This window comes from Mirounga angustirostris, unplaced genomic scaffold (assembly GCF_029215605.1).
Source record: "Mirounga angustirostris isolate CCGP_5_RB_7025 unplaced genomic scaffold, mMirAng1.0.hap1 SCAF_2, whole genome shotgun sequence".
Classification (NCBI taxonomy): domain Eukaryota; kingdom Metazoa; phylum Chordata; class Mammalia; order Carnivora; family Phocidae; genus Mirounga; species Mirounga angustirostris.
In genome coordinates this window covers 112,384,879-112,408,981 of record NW_026991710.1, presented here as the reverse complement: position 1 = coordinate 112,408,981, position 24,103 = coordinate 112,384,879, and the positions used below count along the sequence as shown (strand labels likewise).

At 36.2% G+C, this 24,103-nt stretch overlaps 1 pseudogene; it reads right to left on the bottom strand.

Moving 5' to 3' along the window:
• Window positions 1–23,257, bottom strand: part of LOC123848850 (exportin-4-like) — a 49,827-nt pseudogene extending 26,570 nt beyond the window's left edge.
• Between the last annotated feature and the right edge of the window lie 846 nt (window positions 23,258–24,103).

Here is a 24,103-nt window from a genome sequence, read left to right as displayed (position 1 = left end):
TAACAGATGAGATCACAAAATAGTTTATAAACATATACTTTACTAATTTCTAATGTATATGAAACCATGAGCTTTAAAATCATCAACAAAGATTAATGTACAAAGATCTCACTAAAAATCACAGGAGTCTGGGACTGAGAAGCCATTATTTTCATATCTACAGGTTAAGATAATTATTAAACGCAATCAGTGGCTATTTTCAAGTATGTTTTTAGCTTTTGGTTATTTAGAAAGTGAATATAAATTCATATAATCATTTTCTTTTTTCAATAAGATTAAGAGCCGTTTCTTTAAATCCTGTTCAAAATAAAGCTATAGTCAAGTACAGATATAAATAATTTTGATATTTTATTTTTATCTTATTGTTGCCTCCCTGGATAGCTACATTACAGATAGGCAATTCATTAGGCAAAATAAAGAATTCAGCTTATTTTTAATGTTTTTGATTAGCGGGCAAGTTACTGTGGGTGCAACATTGACCCAAGCAAATCTGGTCCATCCCATATCTTGTAAAGTCTGCACCTAATGGTGCAGCAGCTTTGGAGAATAGTTGAGAAAATCTTTTCGATCAATTACAAATAACTACGGAAATGATAGATATAATAAGAATCTCAGGAGACTCAGAAACATCATAAAGATAGTGATATATTAGGGTTTTTACAATGGTTTCTGTTTTCAGTGACTAATTTCTACTTTGTGGCTTTTGGTCATATATAGTAAAATACAGAAAAGTTCAGGAGCAGCAGTAAATTACCAATATTGCTTTTTCTTGGACAAATAAAATCTACCCAATTAGTATAATCAATATATATTTTAAATATAGTATTATAATTAAAATAGATTCTAAATTTTCTGAGCACCTGCTCCCAAGGTATTAGCACATTATTAATCTATCTAGTATACTGGACTTATATTTCATATATTCAGCCTAAAATACCTGGAACTATTAGCTTGAAAATTGGTCTTACTCATAATGTTTATAAGCGCAGGCTTTTAGTACTTAACAAAAAAAGAAACCTGTAAAGCTCCCAAATCGAAAAACCATAAACGGTTCAAGAATCCTTTTGTCCATTTAAACAGCTAAAATTCATGAAGCATATACAAGTTCCTCAGAATAAAAAAAAAAAAATCTAATATCTTCAATTACATCTAGTTTTGCTCATTAAAGTAATCTAGAAATCATTTTACTTGTCTACCTAAAGACCAAGGGGCATAATTATAAAAGTAACAGTCGCTTTATTTCTATTAAAAAAGACTGCCTTAAATTAGAGGAAATAGAGATCATCTTCAATGAAAGTGTAACAAGAAAAACAGTATGTGATACATGACACCCTCCCAAATTTCGAGACTAAAAGATTAGTAAAACTGGTAACTGAGCCAAAAGCAAATAAATAAAAGAACCAGACTATTTCATGGCTGTCTCCTCAGTGAAAAAGTAAGTGCTCCCACAATATAACTTAGTGTAATAATTTCTTGTTAGACTATTAGAAATACCTTTCCAAAGTGTTTTGTTTTATGACTACACTCAGACTCTTCTATTCATATTTGAATGGCCATTTACATCTTAGTTACTCATCCCTTTTTCCTCCCTGTGTGCAGTGCACTTTGGAGTGTGCAGTAGTAACTCAAAATGATTGATTTGATGAAACTATACAGGTCCATATTTTATGGGAAGGAGGTAGAATGACTAATCTATGTAAAATATACAGAAATCCCTGCAGGGGAAGGAGACTGGTGCAAGGAAAGCACCGAAACAATACTGATGGAGCACAGAAGGCTGTATAACAAGATGAGGTGGAAAACACAGGCAGAGCCCAGACCACTCAAGGCCTAGGCAATACTGATATGAACAATAGCAATGCATTTTAAATAAAGCATTTAGAATGGCTGGATCAAAGTAGTGATTTGATTCATAAGGTCCCGTTTTGGGAGAAAACATATCTTTCAGGGACAAGAAACTGTGCTTGGAAAAGGAGACAAGAGTATATGAGGCTATTTCTGGAGACTGGGAATAAGATATCAGGGATTTGAAGAGGGAGAAAGAAGTTGGTATGCTTGAGATATATTGGAGACATTTGCACAGGATTTTTCAATGACAGAACTTTAAGGCAGAATGATACTGATTCTTAACAGCCTTGTGACTGTAGTCCTCCAAGTATGGTAATAACAATGAGGACTCTAAAATTTATCTTTCTAGGTAAAAACATTATTAATAACTTCAACTCTGTATGTAACTGGTTACTCAGCATCTACACTTTGCTCTCTCACAATTACCTTGAATTCATTATAGTACTGATTTCATGATCTTTAACTCATTATTCAGTATTTTCTTCTTAGTGTTTCCTGTTTTAGTGAACTATTCCCTCTCCAACCTGTACCCCTCTTGGCTGCCTTCACCTCTTCTATTTATTTATTTTTATTTGTTTGTTTGTTTATTTATTTAGTTATTTATTTATTTAAGGGGGAAGGGGCAGAGGGAGAGGGAAGAGAGGAAATCTTAATCAGGGTCCACACTCAAGGCAGAGCTCGAAGTGGGGCCCAATCTTGCGATCCTGAGAACATGACCTGAGCTGAAATCAAGAGTCAGATGCTTTCAGGACTGAGCCATGCAGTCTCCCTTCACTTGTTATTTTAATGTGTGGGAGTAGGAGTAGGGGGAAGAGAAAATTCTTCTCTTTTGCTCTTAAAGTCCTCAAGGATACTTAGCATCAGATACATCTCTTGGATGAGGCTAAAAGAAGTGGGAGATCATCTGGGTCATGCTGGGTATGATGTATAGGATGAACAGCAAGACGTTGAAACTTAAATCTCCTTTCATAGTATCAAATTTAAGTTCTCATTTTTTTTTCAGTACAGTTATCAAGGGATTATTGAAAGATGCTCATGGTATGATATCATTTTATGTATGACAATGTTGAGTCTTTTCAATTAGTTAACGGTTTGGGTCTTTTCAATAGTTAATAATTTTCCCCAAAAAAGAATTTCAAGTAGATCCTATTTGCCCCACAAAGATACCCCTTACACAAGTTACTCAAAGTCTAGCTCTGGGTTTGATTTATCCAATCATGTTAATGCAAAGATTGATTTCAATATGTAAAGAGTAGGAAGCCATAAAGGAAACATCACTGACTCAAATTGATAAATTCCTTTTGACAAATTCCACCATGTCTGTACTAGTAATAACTGTGTCAGATGGTGTGTAGTACACACAGAATTAATACCCAGTGAGCTTAATATATTATGGTGAGTATCAGTGTAAAGTTAACAAGAATTAGATTTTGGAAAACAGGAAGTTTTTTATTAGATTTTTACTAGAACACAATTTCCCTAATAGGCAATAGAAATAATGGAACAGAGTTAGGTTTCAAGGCCACTGCTGACCTGACAATTTCCTGTAAAATGGGCATGGACTCACGCCATGATAAAGAAGAGATATCTTTATTTTGAAAACCAGTTGACTCTTTTGGCATTTAAAAAATTGTTTTGAATTTAAAAAACTTTAGGAGAAGGCATAGAATTTACTATGCTTTCAACAGGAAGTGTGAGCTCTAAGATGTTGAGAACATTCATGCAAACATAAAGACTATACAGGAAAAACCTAGCATCCGAAACATGACAGCTTTTCAGAAGACAAGGTTTGAGGGTGAATGTGAGTTTAGGGCTGTTTCCACTAATCACTTTAGTCACATAATCATTCAAGTCAGACAATCAGTTTGACTGGCTTTTTGACCTTATTAACATGATGTTTGACCAAACTGATTCAACAATTCAGTTGAAATGGCAGGACTACTTACAAAGTCTTAGGCTCTGCAAATGCTATCTATAATTTCAAGTCAATGGGCAGCATTCACTGTGTGCAAGAGGGTGTGTATAATGCAATAATTATTTTAAACCTTTTCTCCTCTCCTAAACCTGCTAATCCTGCTCTTACCCTTTTACTCTCAAGAGATCACCTTGCTTCTTACTTCAGAGAAAAAACATACCAAAATTTTTTTAATAATACATGCCACTTGCAGACATCTTAACTGCCAGCTATGATTCTTTTTGACAAATATCCCTGACTTACAGAGATCTCAGTATGCTTACACCCTGATAACTCTCTTTATTATTATTGTTATTGCTTTCATTTGGAACATGAAACTTGGATTTCACTCAACAGAGCATTTTTTTTTTTAAGATTTTTTATTTATTTATTTGACAGAGAAAGACACAGCGAGAGAGGGAACACAGCAGGGGGAGTGGGGGAGGGAGAAGCAGGCTTCCTGCGAGCAGGGAGCCCGATGCGGAGCTCGATCCCAGTACCCTGGGATCATGACCTGAGCCGAAGGCAGACGCTTAACGACTGAGCCACCCAGGCACCCCATCAACAGAGCATTCTTTTGAGGAAAAATATTCCAGGATATCCACGATCACTTCACTAGAATAAATTTTCCTCCTCTGAATCCAATTCTATTCTGGACTATATTACTTTTTACTAATCAAACATTTCTCTAGTATTTAAAAACATCTCCGACATAGTGGTTCTATAACTATGGAATGCTATTGCTAATTCTGTTTATTCTATTTTTTTTTGAACCAAAAGCAGAAAGGAAAAGACAAAAAATTAAAACAAAAATAATTCATAAGTTTATTTATTGTAGTTTTTTGTTGTTGTTGTTTTGTTTTGTTTTTTAGCATATACCTTAGCACCATTGTGCAGTAAATCAGGTTAAAAATGTAATGGGAACTCTCCTGGATAAAGCTACAATCTTATGGGTAAAATTTGTAACCCTAAGATTCTTATTTTAGCACAGAGTTAAAGGCTACAATTCCCAGTTTCTTTATAGAATAATTTGGTATCTAATTCCACATTTGTGTGACTTCAGCATAATTTGGATTCATTCAGGGAAATACTTTTTCTTTATTCTTGGTAGAGAGTAATATGCAAGGAAGTCTATTTGAATATAACATATCAGATACTGTAATAAGATGATTACAGTCTGTAATCTTAAAACTAAAATTGTAACTGTAGTCATAGCATCTTTGTTCTGGGGAAAGCCAAACAATTCTTGAATAAAGGGAACAATAGTGTTCATCAGATCATATTAAAAACACAAAATGACATGGCCTGTTCTATGAAAGTCTCCCTACAGAATTCACTTAGCCAATCAAAGATATATTTATTTTGCATTGGAAAATGTTCATACTTTAATAGTAACATCTCATGAATGGCATGAAAAGTAACTACTCATAAAAGTGTTCACTGCCTGCATATTTGAATAAATCATGCCATTCAATTAATGGAGGAAAAATAGGTCTGTCAACTTTGATTTAAAAACGTCCTTGTGTTTTTCAGAAGAATAAAATAAATTAAAAACAATAGAATTATTCACTAAATACAATTTTTTTAAAAAAATTCCCAATTATAAATCACAGCAAAACATAAAAATATAAAAATAGTAAATTTGCTCTAAATAAGTAGCCAGGAGTATTCCATGTTTCACATTTAAAAGAAATAAGTGAGGTTAATGATTATTAGGAAAAGGAGAAAACAATTCTGTTTGCCTCTCTTACCTTCAAACACAGGCAGTTCTCTTTATTCCTAGCCATATTCCAAGAATGGTCATGTAACCAGCAACCTTCTCCCAGGAAGAAAGAAGCCCAAAACTAGTACTTGAGACAGTGATATTTGGTCCTACTTCTGTCCATTACTTTCTAGGATTTAATTTTCTTTTCTTTTCCACTTTCTCACTTCTAAATGATAAATAAAACTGTTAACTATCTTGGGCGCCTGGGTGGCTCAGTCGTTAAGCGTCTGCCTTCGGCTCAGGTCATGATCCCAGGGTCCTGGGATCAAGTCCCACATCGGGCTCCCTCCTCGGGGGGAAGCCTGCTTCTCCCTCTCCCGCTCCCGCTGCTTGTGTTCCTACTCTCGTTATCTCTGTCTCTGTCAAATAAATAAATAAAATCTTTAAAAAAAAAAAAAAACTGTTAACTATCTGATTTGAAGATAAAATAAAATGTGTGAAAATATTTTTTATAAAATGAAAAAAGAGTCATATCAGATAATCATAACAATTTGCTTTTTAAACCGAGATACAAAAATGATGATCTTGAAAAACACCTTGAAGCTGGCTTAATAAAAATACATACTATTTTTAGATGCCTGATTGGTTACTGTTCAATATTGTTTTGGGGACAACTCACCCAACAAATTCACAAGCAGTGCTACTGCATGAATAGCTGAAATATTTTTCCTTGTGCATCAATAAATATTGTTTTCTTCTGTACAAAAGGAATTATATGTTAGTGTTTCCTAATATTTGTCATCTATAAAGCACACTCATATCTTTCACAAAATGTGCATTTTCTTATAACTTTGGCAAAAGGGAATAAAAATTTCTGTCTAAGGAAGGAATGCATTAGTTTGTAATTAAATAACATCCTACGAGTCAGAGGCACCAAAATTAGAATAATGTCTCTGCCTCTAATTAACTTTAAGCAATGAGGCAATTACTTAACTCCTGTCAAAATGTTGATGATAATACCTACCATGTAAGGTTGTGAGGATTAAATACAAAAATGTATACAAAAATTTGGCTCAAGGGCCAACAGGCAGTAGGCTGTAATCACTTTAGTTCATCGACAGCAGGGTTCTGCAAACTTTCTGTAAAGGGCCAGAAATTTATTATTTTAGGCTTTGCAGGTCCACGAGGTCTCTGTTCCAGCTACTCAACTGTATTGTTGTAGTGCAGAAATAGCAATAAACATTATGTAAACCAGTGTTTAATAAAAATTTATTATGGACATTAATTTGAATTTTGTATAATTTTAACATGACATGATATTATTTTGATTTTTCTTGAATCACTTTTTAAAATTTGTTTATTTACTTTTTAGAGATGGGGAGAGAAGGGTAGGGGCTGAGAGAGGGAGAGAGAGAATCTTAAGCAGTTTCCAAGCTCAGCACAGAGCCTGCTGCAGGTCTCGATCTCACAACTCTGCGGTCATGACCTGAACCGAAATCAATAGTTAGACACTTAACTGACTGAGCCACCCAGGCAGCCCATTTAATCACTTTAAGAAACAAAAACAACATTCTTAGGTCATTGGCCATACAAAACAGGCAGTAGTTGGAGCACTGGGTGTTATGCACAAACAATGAATCATGGAACACTACATCTAAAACTAATGATGTACTGTATGGTGATTAACATAACAATAAAAATTAAAAAAAAAATCAGGCAGTAGACTAGATATATCCTGTGCCATAGAGTATTAAATGTTTAGTTGGGACTAAAACCCAGGTTTTAGTAGGCAGAATCTTTGCCTTTTAAGAAGATTTCAGTGCACCTGGCTCGTTTAGTTGGTTAAGCGTCTGCCTTTGGCCCAGGTCATGACCCCAGGGTCCTGGAATTGAGTCCCGCATCAGGCTCCCTGCTCATCAGGAGTCAGCTTCTCCCTCTGCCCTTCACCGGGCTCATGCTCTTTCTTTCTCTCTCTTTCTCAAATAAATAAAATCTTAAAAAAAAATTTTTTAAAGAAAATCTCAAGTTAATTGACTATTTTTTAAAATGTCTTTATCATAGAATATATATGATAGATACGGATATCTCTTTCTTGAATTATATTATCACTGCCTAGATAATGTATGAAAGACTAAAAAGTAGTCACAAAATGTGTATTCTTTACTGAAATTTCCAAAAAAAAAAAAAAATCAACAGTTTTTTTTCTCTTAAGGAGTAGTGCTGTTTTCAGAATGGCAAAGAAAAAAGTGAAAAAATTATGTAGCCTCTTCATGTACATATATTTGGCTTAGTGTGACCTGTGTCAGCCTGCAACCACACATCATTACACACTGAAACACTGTTAATAATATATGCCCAAACTGCTGCAGAACCAAAGGGTTTGTAGATCTTGGGAAAACAGCACAAACTCAACTCAGCTGTATTGTGTAAGATTCACAAAAAGACAAACTTACTGATGACAGTGGTTAGCAAATTGTTTTCAGAAATGAAGAAAAAAGGAGTAATGGCATTCTTTCTAATCAAAAGGCAAAATTCAGTGCTAATTAGTGAGTGCTAATATGAGACACACAGTGATATTTTGTGCCAGTGGGTTATTTATCCTGACATGTTTACTTTATTAAGAAGGAAAGGATTTAGAAGGTATTTATAAATTAATGGATCAATTTCTTTTGTCACTTTTTTGAGGTGATTTCATAGTTGTTGCCTTTCCCCCCCTTATTTTTGTAGGGGACTTAAAAAGGAAAACCTACCCTAGAAGAAACTTTCTTTATGCTACATTGAAATGCTACTGATGCAATCCACAAAGCAAGACAGTGACCAGAGACAGTTTGAATCTAAACTTTCCTTTGCCATTTTTTTTTTCATTTAGAACAACTGTATGTTCTCATATCTGTGCTGGAAAACCCAGTCAAATTCATAATATTTTGTAGCAATGTTAGATTTATCTTCACCCAAGTGTTTGCCACACTGAAACCTATAGTTTGCTGCATGTACTGGCTAAACTTCACCTCAATTGTGCTAGATCATGTGCCACTTAAAATGACTCCACAGGGGAAGATTCTGACTTTGACAGTTGTTGTAAGGGAACACTGGCATAACTTTCTGACACATGAGTATTGTTGGCTGCTTCTACCTGGCATGGAAATTTGACCTACAAAATAAAGAAAATTTAGGCAAAATTATTGCTTAAAGGATTCCTTTAACCTAAAGGTGATTGACTATTCCTTGATTCTTTTTTCTGTATCTCATGTTTTTGTCCTTTGAACTTAGTATCAATTGTATATTTTTACACCTTTCATTAATAAGCCATTTTAGAATATTGTCTACTTTCTTACTGCATTTGGAGGACATTATCGACAGTAGGAGAAAGGTGTAATTGCACACTATGATTCTTATAAAACAGAACGGATTTTCATCTGGTTCTTGCTCTTGAGAGACGGCAAGAGAGGAAAAGGTAAAGATCCTTAGTCCTCAATCCGAAAATCCTCACCCACATCTTATTTGACAAAATTCAAAACCTGTCTTTTGAGTAGATTGCTATATGGAATAATGAAATGGTAGACTAATGTAGAAGTGTCAGAGAACCTTGCAGGAACCTCTGAAAGGCTAAGGGGTGCTGTTCCTACATGGTGATTAAGAGGCCAACACCTGTAACCAAGAAAACTGGATCCAAATCCTAGCTCTCCCAATTCATGTAATTATGTAAATGTTATTTAAGGTCTCCAAATTTCTAATATCTCACTTAAGAAACAACTGACCACCTAATCCATAGAATTGTTAAGGGGATTATAAATGTGATCATATATAACAGCATTTTCAAAGTGATGAAACAAAAACCCCTCCACTTACTTCTTGGACTTAACCAATAGAGAATTTAAAACTAGAAAATTAAATAAATGACAATCAAAATATTAGCTGAATTAATGGGTAAGCATATATCTTATAAAATCGTAAGTGCAATGATGCCTTAGAAGTGAAGCCTGAAGGAATCCCTGATTCTCTCCCCAAATTGTCTTTGATCCTTGTCATCAGTCTATAGACCTAAGTTTGTGGATGTAGGACTGAAGGTCCTCTACTATCTGGGCAGAGAAATACAGACTAGCAGGGATTGGAGGAGTGGAGGCAGGTAAGAGATGCCAAATACCAGAAGACCGATAAAAAGGAAAGAGCTGATAATGGGCGCCAACTGTGTCTGTGTGGAGGAAAGGGCAAAACAGCAGAAGACCAAAGCAAGTAGAAGGAAAGACTCTTACTTTGTGATTGACATCCCCCAGAATATATAACTCAGTATCAGGCCCTGTGTTAGCTGAAATATTCTTTCTACTTCAGGAAATAAAATGTCCTCAAGAGGAAGAACATAACAAGCTCTTTTCACTGGATTGAGGTGGATAAATGGTGGAAGAAAAAATAAGCATTCCTCAACTTGGGAGAACCAACATGCTTAATTAATTAATTGATTGATTAATTTATTTTGAAAAAGTTTGCCTTCTTAGTTCTATAAATCTTTATTGAAAACTACTATCTTAGAATTTCTGTTTCTTTGTGACTATAAAATACCCACTACTTGGCATTGTTAGAACAGAAAATAAAGTATGAGAGGAAGAGGATCCAATATACATAAAAATCTAGTGCTTTTCCAGGGGGAAACAAACAGTATTCCATACCTGATCATTGGGAGTTAAAGTTAGGAGACACGTATTGGTGGGCAGTTTGGCACAGTGTGTAAAAGTGCAAAAAGACTCATCTCTGAAGGCTGTGGGAGTCTAGGCTGTTGAACTACTCTCAAGACAAAGAGTATGGGTTCTTTGGAAAATAACTACCATCTTCCTTGCATGAGACTGATGCCAGAAGCTTTTCTAGAAGACAAAGTACATTGCTTGTGTTCTAAGAATAAAGGCTGAGAATGGGTAAATAAGCAGAGAATGGAGGTGAACACAAATAAATTTAATTGTACTTGACCTAGAAGGAGTTTAGATCTCTTTGCTGTATAGGATTATGGCAGTTTGTGTTAGGTCCCAGGCCAGGAAGGCATTATTACAAAGTGGACTGGCGATGGCTACTGTTCTATGGAGGACTGGAGGAGGGCACCATGTGACACCAAGGAAAAAAGGCAAGGAAGAAAAGTTCAGTGATGTTTATTCTTTAGGTGCTTTATTTCCAGTTTAAGTGTGGAAGTCATTCAGATCACTGTCATGAATGCCATAGCCTTGCATGATTTTGGAAAATCTGAAAAGCACACCAAGAGGTAGACATTGGGATTCATCCCAGTTAGATATGCAGAAGATTTATTATATTTTGTTTGGAAAATAAAAGAGATGTATTGAACCTGTGCTCTGAATTTGTGTAGTAGGCCATGCTTTACATAGCCTGGTATATATTGAACACTTAATAAAAGTCTACTAATCCATATGTACTATCTATACGAACAGAATCATTACTTATTGGGAAAGATTTTTGGTTGTAGATATCATGGGAAAAATAATAATAATTAGAGTATGAAAGTGGGCTCCAGGATTAAAACAAAAACAAAACTATATATTTCCAGGTTGGGACTAGGGTGATGTGAGTGAGACTACTGCCTTGGAGCAGAAAATTCAAAGGGGTACAAAATAAATACATAATACAAGTAACACTTAAATGAAATATTTTTTTAAAGATTTTATTTATTTATTTGACAGAGAGACACACAGAGAGAGAGGGAACACAAGCAGGGAGAGTGGGAGAGGGAGAAGCAGGCTTCCCGCCAAGCAGGGAGCCCGATGTGGGGCTCGATCCCAGGACCATGGGATCATGACCTGAGCTGAAGGCAGACGCTTAATGACTGAGCCACCCAGGCGCCCCTAAATGAAATATTTTTTAAGGTAAAAATAATTTTAAAAACATTAGAAAAAGCAAAAATTTAAAGACAATTGAATCCTGCACTTCCATGACTGTGACTCACTTACCTCACTTAATCCCAGTGCTTGTTCCAGTAAAACTTTATTTACAAAAAGAAATGACATTGTTTACCAGTGATTTTTTTTTTAAATACTACGTAAATATTATATATCTTGACTATTGAGTTCTGGTGCTATCTTAAATACTGTGTCCCAAGGCAAGTACCTCATTAACTTTAGCCTCATCTCTACCTGGAAAACATCATATTATTAAAGTAAATATGAATAATTAAAGAAAAAAAAAAGAAAAAAAGAAAGCCAAGGAAGCCAAAGATGCAAAATCATAAAGTAGAAGAATGAAAAAAAAAGAGAAGATAAAATGTGATAAGAATTCAAAAGCAGGGGCCCCTGGATGGCTCAGATGGTTAAGCGTCTGCCTTCGGCTCGGGTCATGATCCCAGGATCCTGGGATCTAGCCCCACATCGAGCCCCACATCGGGCTCTTGACTCAGCGGGGAGTCTGTATCTTCCTCTCCCTCTGCCTCTCCCACTGCTCATGCTCTCTCTCTCTCTGTATCTCTGTGTCTCAAATGAATAAATAAAATGTTAAAAAAAAAAAAGAATTCAAAAGCAAACTAATAGGGGCAAAAAAAAGAAAAAAAAAAAAAAAACCCTATGGAAATCATGCCAAATAAAATTTTCCAAGACTGAATATTTTACAGGGAAGAAGTAATCAAATACACCCTCAATTGAAATGAATATAATCAGACATGCTCTCTGTCCCCAGTAGACACCTCTGAGTTTAGGCACATTTCCATTGTGGAATGGAGCATCAGGAGTGCTGGAAGATGGGATGTCTGGGTGGCTCTGTTGGTTAAGTGTCTGCCTTCCACTTGGGTCATGATCCCAGGGTCCTGGGATTGAGTCCCACATCGGGCCCCTTGCTCAGCAGAGAGCCTGCTTCTCCCTCTGCCTACCACTCCCCCTGCTTATGCTCTCTCTCTCTCTGACAAATAAATAAAATCTTAAAAAAAAAAAAGAAGAAGTGCTGGAAGATGGGGGAAGAGGTAAGAAAGAAGCAAGCCAAATCCTTCTTTGTGTTCTCCTGAGTCTCTTTATCCAAAACGGACATTTCTTCTTCAGAAATAGTAATCTAACAATTAAGAGATGAGTCTTCTATTCCCACCTCCCTCAAATGTTCAAAAGTTAAAATTCAAAATTATGTAAAACCCTAGAGGCTAATGCTGACACTTTCTCCTAGCCCTGCTAAAAAGAAATAAGAACAGATCATGATGACTGAAGTGGAATTTATGAAAACTGCTACTCTTAAGTCTTGTCTTTGGGAATATCTTGAATCAATTAAGACCAAGTGCTCTATAACAAGACCACTATCATTTAAATCCCTGCTTTACCACTTCTATTATGTGGTCTGGAACAGGTCATTTAAACTCTCTTTTCTTCAGTTTATTCATCTGTAAAATGGGGACAATGGTTATTTATAAAGTTACAATTAATATTAAATTAATTAAAGCAGGTAGAATTTGGCACATAAGTAATTTTACAAATTACATCATTCTTAGGATAAATCATTATATTATTGTGAACAAAACTGTTAAAATAGGAGATAAAATACTTAAAATTACAAGAAAATACATACTCTTTTATAGTGTGAGAATGTTTCTGCAAATCACCAAACAGTGGGATAGAAATGGTTAAGTATTAAAACCCTAAACAGCCTCAGCCAGAGATGTTTAATAAAGATCTATTTCTCTCTGATAGGGAGTCCATTTTTTATCTTGTAAACAATTTGGATTTGATTTTTTTTTTTTTTTTTGCCCAAAGGAATAGAGCATGAAACACAAATCCATTAAAAGAGTGTTGGCAGAAGACTGAACACAGAAGTATTAGACACTTGAGAGAGAAAAAAGAGAAAAAAAATATTGAAGGCCGGCATTATACAAGCAGTTTTTTTTCTTTTTTTTCCTCAACCCAGAGTAAGAAAGTATTTTACATTGCAACTAAACATATGCACATACAAAACTCAACAAAAGTTTCATTAAATAACACCTCTATTAGTGGTTGTTTTTGCTGCTCTTTTAGCTTCTCTTCGTCTATGCTATTCTAACAGAAATTGTTTACCTAAAGTGAGTTAAAAACAACTGCATGAAGACATTCTGATGCAGTTGCAATAGTAGTAACAGCACTATTTAAGGAGAGCAAACATGTCAAATGATGATATGTATCATGTATGAAAAAAGACAGACAGACAGAAAGAAAAGGAAGGAAAGGAGGGAGGGAGGACGCAAGTTACCAGAATTTGAGCAACAGTAATAAGAGGAATCTAAATTGGAGCAAAATGGTGATATTTCCTAGATCCTAACACAACATGATGTATGATGTCTTCACCAATTCCACAGGTAGGTAAAATCTAATTAAAATTAATATTAACATAGATATCTACATGAGTTATTATATATTATGTAATTATGTTACATATCTAGAGATGATTTTCATTATATATTAAATATTTAATATTTTTGTCATAAAGCCATATATAAAAGATCAATGTCATTGTCAATGATCCCTTGAAAAATCATTAGATATAAATTACAAGGGGTTGTAAAAGGACTATAGCAGGCAAGACTCTTATACAAGTTGAAAGAAAAGTAAGTTGAAAGACAAGTAAGATTCCTTATACTAATGGTTCTCAAACTTCACTGAGCATAAAATCACTTGCATGGCTTATTACTAGGCTCTATCTTTAGATAGATAGACAGATTACTAGGCTCTCTCTCTATAGAGTTTCTGATTCAGTAGGTCTGGGATGGGATTCAATTGCTTTGCATTTCTAACAAATTCCTCGTACTTCTGATACTGTTCTTCTCAGGACCATACTTTAAGAACCTCTGTCACACAATGATTTATTCACAACAGGCTATGCGTAACACTTCAACATGTGTGCTCACATTTTCTTTTCACATTATTCCTGTGAGTTAGGTACTATTATTATTTATAAATGAGAACAGAGAGACACGGTGCTATATGACTTAAAGCAACACAGCTAATAAATGAAAAGTCTTAATTAAAACCCTAATTTTCTGAAACTAAATTGTATAGTCTCTACTATTTTAAATTGCATAGAAGGAGGAGTGATTATCAGCTTAGGGTATTGAAGAGGGAAGAGAGAAAATCTCATGTGGTGAATTAGCTAGAGAATCAAAAACAAATTCATTATAGGCTTGATAAACAGCATCACTAACATAATTAAAATTGAATGGGATTGAATTTGTAATGATCAGTTTTATACTATCTTTCAACTTCTTCAAGCAATAAATGAAGTATCACAATGGGCTACTGTTACTTCCAACAGATATATGCCCATCTTTTGGATTAGAGTCAAAATCTGAAGTTACTAGCAGAACCTTTGTATCTATTCTATTCTGTCTGTGTATCTATCTGTGTATCTATCTATCTATCACTGATGGGTAAGTAAAAATTAACTGTATATGGTCTTTTTGGTATTTAAATCAGAAAATATTATAGTTGCATAAAACATTATTTTGAATACTGACATTGATAAAATCATGACATAGATGTAAAAAGAAATGTGGCACTTTAGATGTCTTAAGCTTTAACATCCATTTCTCGATATGTATTGAAATTAATGAAAATTAAATTACATTGGCATGCACAGTTGCATAAGATACTAAAAAAAATAATTCTGGTTTGGCTTTCAGTCAAATTAATTCATCACCCTGTCAACAAAATTTTGAAAGACTGGAGTTATACATAGTTATGATAATATTACTATATAGGTTGCACTCTTAATAATTTAAATGAAGAAAGTATGGCCAGAGATATTTTCTAAGTTGTTCTGCCATTTAGTGAGTAGACATAGCCAATCTCCTGTGAAAATCAGCAAAACCCGAATAGTGAGCATCTGTTCTTCCAGAATAGACTGAAATGCTGCTATCACAGCATTAGGAACACACGATTCAGTATTAGGCAAATGGATTTTGGACCCTCTCCAAGGGATTTTATTATTATAAACACCAGAAGTTCCATTCATTGCACTATTTCACCCATCAGGACTCCTAGAACAGCATTATAGTAAAACTTTCTTATTCCTATAAGTAAATAATTTTATAGCAGCTGGAGAAATATTTTTCAGTTCCTTTCAAGGGGGAGAAGAAGAAGGTAGTTGGCATTACTGGCTACAGCTATAAACATCTATCAGTAGGTATGAATTGTCTCAACCTAAGGGACACTTACTCTGACCAGTGTTTTTGACTGCATCTCAAAAGAGAATATGAGACATAGGTTTTCAAAGTTAATAACCATCTGCCTTCATATTTCTTTTTTGATGGCTTGAGTTGGAAGTCAAATATTTTTTAAAGAGCTAAAATCACATTTTTACAATGCTCTTCAATCAGCCTGAGGTGATTAATTTATGAAATCTTGTTATTGCTCTTGTGATGGACTGAATAGAAACAGATCTCCTTGTTTAGGTATACAACTATATTTCATTTTTTAAAAGTTTTTATTAACACATAATGTATTTGTTTCAGGGGTATGGGTCTTTGATTCATCACGCACAATTCACAGCACTCACCATAGCACATAACTTCCCTAATATCCATCACCAGGCCACCCCATCCCTCCCACCCCCCTCCACTCCAGCAGCCCTCAGTTTGTTTTCTGAGATTAAGAGTCTCTTATGGTTTGTCTCCCCACTCTGGTTTCAACTGGTTTCATTTTTCCCTCCCTTCCCCTATGATCCTCTGTCTTGTTTCTTAAATTCCACATATCTATATTTCTTAAATATTTTATAAGAGATACTAATTCTGTCCCATATTACAAGATATATTTTATAATACTCATGAGATCTTTTAAAGTACTAACAAAAGAAATCCTACATTTTATCTTATATTGCTGCACTTATGAGCAAACCACAATATTAATGTTCCACCATATTCAGTTGCTTCTTCTTGTCCATGTTTGCAATGCTATTCATTTCTATATTATTTGGTAGATGTTCAGTCAGAGATAAATCTTTTACCCAGAGGTAACCAGACCATCTATTAAGATGAGTCTAAAACAAGAATGAAATTCATATTTGTAGTTGATTGTAGAGATAGTCCTTTTATTCAAATATTACAATACCCTGCCATCTTCCTTTAAGAAATGAAATTGTGCATTGCATAAAAGAAAACAGGTAAATACTAATTTGACAATATTCAAAAAATAACCAGAAGACATTTTAGTCTTTGCTCACACATTTTTCTTTCTTTTTTTTTTTTTTGAAATTCTTATTTATTTATTTGACACAGAGAGAGAGAGAGAGAGACAGCGAGAGAGGGAACACAAGCAGGGGGAGTGGGAGAGGGAGAAGCAGGCTCCTGGCTGAGCAGGGAGCCCGATGCGGGGCTCGATCCCAGGACCCTGTGATCATGACCTGAGCCAAAGGCAGACGCTTAACGACTGAGCCACCCAGGTGCCCCGCTCACACATTTTTCAAAACAGCAATAATTACATGAGTTATCTCTTAATTTGTGTAAATGTGCTCAGTTTGGAGAAAAAAATGAAAATATTTGCTCTAGCTTTAGTAATAAATAGTATCAAGTCCTTTGTACAAATGAGAATTTTACAGGTAGATTTTAGATGTAAAATACTACATTTTTATTTAAAGAAGTTGCCAAATGCATTTAAATATCTTTCCTATAACAAAATCTGAGAAGTTAATGTAAAATTGATCTCAATGATTTTGTCATCTTTGAAATGATCCCTTTAAGTACTAAGTTTCTCAGAGATTCAAAAGGATAAATAAACTTAGGTGTTTGGAGTTATGCTTCTCAAAATGCCTTTAAATTAGAAACACTATTATTCATTAAATTAGTGATTCTATTGCTCTGTATGATTCAAAAAATCATTCAAATTTTTATCTGCTTTTACCTCCTATCCTGTAAAGTCTTGTACTTTTAATATTCCTGTACCATAGTTTTAGTGGGATGTTGGGAGAAAAAATGGTTAATATGTGTGCATAAGCCACATGTTTCTTAAGCCCCATCTTGTTATTTCGAAAATTCTTCTTAACTGTCTATCTCTTAGATATGTACCAACTGCATAAATCCCTTTCCTTTCGAAAAATCTTTTCTTTCATGCTCATGCCTATTGTCTCAATCCTATCCCACATTAATCCTATTTCTGAAGCAAAACAAAAGAATTCAGAAATAAGTATTCTTTACTTTATATTTGTCCCTAATCAGTACTTATTGCAAATCCTATAAGGCAATAAGTGGTATGTAGCTTGTTTTCCAATGCAAACAATTAGAAATTTGGAAAATGGTGATGCCTGGGTGGCTCAGTGGGTTAGGCCTCTGCTTTCAGCTCCAGTCATGATGCCAGGGTCCTGGGATCAAGTCCCGCATCAGGCTCCTTGCTCAGCAGGGAACCTGCTTCTCCCTCTGCCCCTCCCCCACACTCATGCGCACTCTCTCTCCCCCCCAAATAAATAAATAAAATCTTAAAAAAAAAAAAAGAAATCTGGAAAATGTATGAACCAGTGTTTTTACTCATCAGAAAATGGAAATTATTGAAATACAGAAATTATAGGATTATGTTTCCTGAGAGAATGAGGTGCTCACTGCAATTGCTCTGTCTTTCTATATAGAGGGAAGAAAGTTCTGGATTGCAGTGCAAGAAAAGAGAAAGCAGAACATGAGAGTTTTGTTGAGTTGAAGAGACAGAGATTGGAATTTGGGGAGACTGAGCCTGATGAAATCTGCGGGGTAGATTTTCAGAAAGAAGAGAGCTTGCAGAAAAATATATATAGTGGTCCTCTTAGCTGAAGATTTTTTTTTAATTTTTAAAAATTTTATTATGTTATGTTAGTCACCATACAGCATTAGTTTTTGATGCAGTGATCCACGATCCATTGTTTTCATATATCACCCAGTGCTCCATGCAGTACATGTCCTCCTTAATACCCATCACAGGGCTAACCCATCCCCCATCCCCCTCCCTTCTAAAACCCTGTTTGTTTCTCAGAGTCCATAGTCTCTCATGGTTCATCTCTCCCTCCGATTCCCCCCCCCTTAATTTTTCCCTTCCTTCTCCTAATGTCCTCCATGCTATTCCTTATGTTCCACAAATAAGTGAAACCATATGATAATTGACTTTCTCTGCTTGACTTATTTCACTTAGCATAATCCCCTCCAGTCTCATCCATGTTGCTGTAAAAGTTGGGTATTCATTCTTTCTGATGGCTGAGTAATATTCCATTGGATATATGGACCACATCTTCTTATGCATTCATCTGTTGAAGGGCTTGGCTCTTTTCACAGTTTGGCTATTATGGACATTGCTGCTATGACCATTGGGGAGCATATGACCCTTCTTTTCACTACATCTGTGTCTTTGGGGTAAATACCCAGGAGTGCAATTGCTGGGTCACAGGGTAGCTCTATTTTTAATTTTTTGAGGAACCTCCACACTGTTTTCCAAAGTGACTGTACCAATTTGCATTTCCACCAACAGTGTAAGAGGGTTTCCCTTTCTCCACAACCTCTCCAACATTTGTTGTTTCTTTTTCCCTGTCCATTTTTGCCATTCTAACTGGTGTAAGGTGGTATCTCAATGTGGTTTTGATTTGGGGTTCCCTGATGGCTAACGATGATGAACATTTTTTCATGTGTCTCTTAGCCATTTGTATGTCTTCTTCAGAGAAGCATCTATTCATGTCTTCTGCCCATTTTTTGACTTGATTATTTGTTTTTTGGGTATTGAGTTTGAGAAGATCTTTATAGATCTTGGATACCAGCCCTTTATCTGTAGTGTCATTTGTAAATATCTTCTCCCATTCTGTGGGTTGCCTCTTTGTTTTGTTGACTGTTTCCTTTGCTGTGCAGAAGGTTTTATCTTGATGAAGTCTCAAAAATTCATTTTTGCTTTTGTTCCACTAGCCTTTGGAGATGTATCTTGAAAGAAGTTGCTGTGGCCAATGTGTCAAAGCAGTTACTGCCTGTGTTCTCCTCTAGGATTTTGATGGATTCCTGTCTCACATTGAGGTCTTTCATGCATTTTGATTTTATCTTTGTGTATGGTGTTAGAGAATGGTCGAGTTTCATTCTTCTGCTTGTGGCTGTCCAATTATCCCAGCACCTTTTATTGAAGAGACTGTCCTTTTTCCATTGCATATTTTTTCCTGCTTTGTAGAAGATTATTTGGCCATAGAGTTGAGAGTCCATATCTGGGTTCTCTATTCTGTTCCATTGGTCTATATGTCTGTTTTTGTGCCAGTACCATGCCGTCTTGGTGATCACGGCTTTGTAATATAGCTTGAAATCAAGCAACGTGATGCCCCAGCTTTGTTTTTCTTTTTCAACATTTCCTTGGGGATTCGGAGTCTTTTCTGATTCTATACAAATTTTAGGATTGTTTGTTGCAGCACTTTGAAAAATATCATTGGAATTTTGATCGGGATGGCATTGAAGGTATAGATTGCTCTGGGTAGCATAGACATTTTAACAATGTTTAGTCTTCTGATCTATGAGAATGGAATATTTTTCCATCTTTTTGTGTCTTCTTCAATTTCTTTCATGAGTGTTCTGTAGTTCCTAGAGTACAGATTCTTTACCTCTTCGGTTAGGTTTATCCCGAGGTATCTTATGGTTTTTGGTGCTATTGTAAATGGAATCGTTTCTCTAATTTCTCTTTCTGCAGTTGTGTTGTTAGTGTATAAGAAAGCAACTGATTTCTGTGCATTGATTTTATATCCTGCCACATTACTGAATTGCTGGATGAGTTCTAGTAATTTGGGGGTGGAGTCTTTTGGGTTTTTCACATAAAGTATCATGTCATCTGCGAAAAGAGAGAGTTTGACTTCTTCTTTGCCAATTTGAGTACCTTTTATTTCTTTTTGTTGTCTGATTGCTGTTGCTAGGACTTCTAGTACTATGTTGAATGATAGTGGCGAGAGTGGGCATCCTTGACGTGTTCCTGATCTTAAGGGAAAGGCTCTCAGCTTTTCCCCATTGAGGATAATATTCACTGTGGGTTTTTCATAGATGGATTTTATGAACTTGAAGAATGTTCCCTCTATCCCTATAGTCTGAAGAGTTTTAATCAGGAAAGGATGTTGTATGTTGTCAACTGCTTTTTCTGCATCAATTGGAGGACCATATGGTTCTTCTCCCTCCTCTTATTAATGTGTTCTATTACATTGATTGATTTGCGAATGTTGAACCACCCTTGCATCCCAGGGATAAATCCCACTTGGTCGTGGTGGATGATCCTTTTAATGTATTGTTGGATCCTATTAGCTAGGATTTTGTTAAGGTTTTTGGAATCCATATTCATCAGGGATATCGGTCTGAAATTCTCCTTTTTGATGGGGTCTTTGCCTGGTTTGGGGATTAAGGTAATGCTGGCCTCATAGAATGAGTTTGGAAATTTTCCTTCTGTTTCTATTTTTTGAAACAGCTTCAGTAGAATAGGTATTATTTCTTCTTTGAATATTTGGTAGAATTCCCCAAGGAATCCATCAGGCCCTGGACTCATTTTTTGGGAGGTTTTTGATCACTGCTTCAATCTCATTACTGGTTACTGGCCTATTCAGATTGTCAATTTCTTCCTGCTTCAGTCTTGGCAGCTTATAGGTTTCCAGGAAGGCATCCATTTCATCCAGATTGCTCAGTTTATTAGCATATAGTTGTTGATAATAATTTCTAATAATTGTTTCTATTTCCTTGGTGTTAGTCATCATCTCTCCCCTTTCATTCATAATTTTATTAATTTGGGTCTTTTTTCTTTTCTTTTGGATAAGTCTGGCAAGTGGTTTATCAATCTTATTAATTCAAAGAACCAGCTTCTAGTTCGTTGATCTGATGTACTGTGTTTCTGGTTTCTAATTCATTGATCTCTGCTCTAATCTTAATTATTTCTCTTTTAATGTGTGGCTTAGACATCGTTTGTTGCTTTTTCTCTAGTTCTTTAAGGTGTAGAGTTAGTTGGTGAATTTGGGATTTTTCTATTTTTTTGAGTGAGGCTTGGATGGCTATGTATTTCCCCCTTAGGACCGCCTTTGCTGTATCCCATAGGTTTTGGACTGATATGTTTTTGTTCTCATTGATTTCTATGAATTGTTTAAGTTCTTCTTTGATTTGCTGGTTGACCCAAACATTCTTGAGCAGAGAGGTCTTTAGCTTCCAGGTGTTTGAATTTCTGCCAATTTTTTTCTTGTGATTGAGTTCCAGTTTTAAAGCATTGTGGTCTGAGAATATGCAGGGAATAATCTCAATCTTCTGGTATTGGTTGAGACCTGACTTGTGACCCAGTATGTGGTCTATTCTGGAGAAAGTTCCATGTGCGCTTGAGAAGAATGAGTATTCTGTTGTTTTAGGGTGGAATGTTCTGTATATATCTATGAGGTCCATCTGGTCCAATGTATCATTCAAAGCTCTTGTTTCCTTGTTCATTTTCTGCTTAGATGATCTGTCCATTGCTGAGAGTGGAGTATTGAGGTCTCCTACAATTAATGTATTATTATCAATATGACTCTTTATTTTGGTTAACAGTTGGCTTATATAGATGGCTGCTCCCATGTTGGGGGCATAGATATTTACAATTGTTAGATCTTCATGTTGGGTAAACCGTTTAAGAATGATATAGTGTCCTTCTGTGTCTCTACAGACTTTAGTTTAAAATCAAATTTGTCTGATATAAGAATTGCTACCCCAGCTTTCTTTTGAGGTCCGCTGGCATGGAAGATGGATCTCCATCCCTTCACTTTCAGTCTGGATGTATCTTTAGGTTCAAAATGACTCTCTTGTAGGCAGCATATGGATGGGTCCTGTCTTTTTATCCAATCTGCAACCCTGTGCCATTTTATGGGAGCATTTAGGCCGTTCACGTTGAGAGTGATTATTGAAAGATATGAATTTATTGTCATCATGTTGCCTGTGATGATGTTGTTTTTATAGATTATCCCTATAAATTTCTGTTGTATTTCACTTTTGGGGTCTTTCTCCTTTTATAGAACCTCCTTAATATTTCTTGCAGGACCAGCTTAGTGGTCACATATTCTTTCAGTTTCTGCCAGTCTTGGAAGCTCTGCATCTCTCCATCCATTCTAAATGACAGCTTTTCTGGATAAAGTACTCTTGGCTTCATGTTCTTCTCATTTAGTACCCTGAATATGTCTTGCCAGGCCTTTCTGGCTTGCCAGGTCTCTGTGGATAGGTCTGACATTATTCTGATGTTCCTCCCTCTGTACGTAAGGAATCTCTTCCCCCTAACTGCCCTTAAGATGGTTTCTTTGGTTCTAAGATTTGCAAGTTTCACTATTATATGCCGGGGTGTTGGCCTATTTTCCTTGATCTTGGGAGGGGTCCTCTCTGCCTCTAGGACATGAATGTTTGTTACATTCCCCAGATTAGGGAGGTTCTCAGCTACGATTTGCTCAAATATATCTTCTAGTCCTCTCTCTCTCTCCACTCCCTCCAGGATTCCAATAATTCTGACATTGGAACGCTTCATAGTGTCACTTATTTCTCTGATTCTATTTTCATGGATTCTGAGTTGTTTTTCCCTGGCCTCCTCTTTTCCCTTTTTATCTATTAAATTTTCTTCCAGGTCACTGATTCGTTCTTCTGCCTCACTGACCCTAGCTTTTAGATCATCTAGATTAGATTGGATCTCATTGATAGCATTTTTAAGTTCTGCCAATTCAGCTTTCATGTCTGCCCTTAGAGACTCTGTGTTGCCATTGATTGATTTCTCTATTCTAGCTATTGTCTTCACAATTGGTAGCCTGAATTCGATCTCCGACATCTTGGTTATATCTGCATCCATTTGTAAATCTGCAGCATAAGTCATAATCTCTGAGTCTTTCCTATTCTGGGGGTTCCTCCTCCTAGTCACTCTATTGATGGGTCTTTGAGGGAATGTATAGAGTCCAAATTATTGACCAGAACCCAAGCAAGATGCACCTGTTTTCCAGGGACCTTAGGGTTGCTTGCCTCTTGTTCTCCCAGCCTGTCTTCTGGGATAGGGGCCAGCCACGCTGTTACTCAGGCAACCCTGTTTGGGCAGAGTTGCCCTGCCCCCTTGTGGTGGGGGATGAGCTCAATGGAAACCAGTTTGGGGGGGCTTTTGTTCTCTGGCAACTTTCCCTGGCGGCTTTCCGCATCTCTTCCGAGAGTCAGAGCAGAAGACACCATTTCCAACCCTCTGCCTCAGAGCAGAGACACCACAGTCTACTCTACAGTGAGCTCTCCAGGCCACACTTTCTCTGTTTCTGTCTGTGCTGTTATAAACTGCAGTATCCTGGGTTCTGCTCCAGGTCTGGGCACATCTCCGCCCTCTGTACTTCTAAAACCACCAGCTGCTCCCAGTTCACACTGGTGACCCTGCTGCTCTGGGTTTTCATCCTGGGGGCTGCCCTAAAGTCCTTCCCCTGCCGCTACCATTCTGCAAGTCTGTGCCCTGTCCCCAGCGCGGGAGGCTATCGCTCACTGGAGGTGTAGGATCCCCACGGCCAGGCTCCGTCCCACTGCCATTTATCCTCCAATATCTGCCCATGGAATCACGACTCCCTGCTTCATACCTTGAAACCAATCACCTGCGATATTCTGTTTGTAGAGATCCAGATCTATCTTCTTACATCTCAGGCTCATTTTGTGGGTGCTCAGAGTGGTCTGGTAGATATCCAGCTCAATTCCG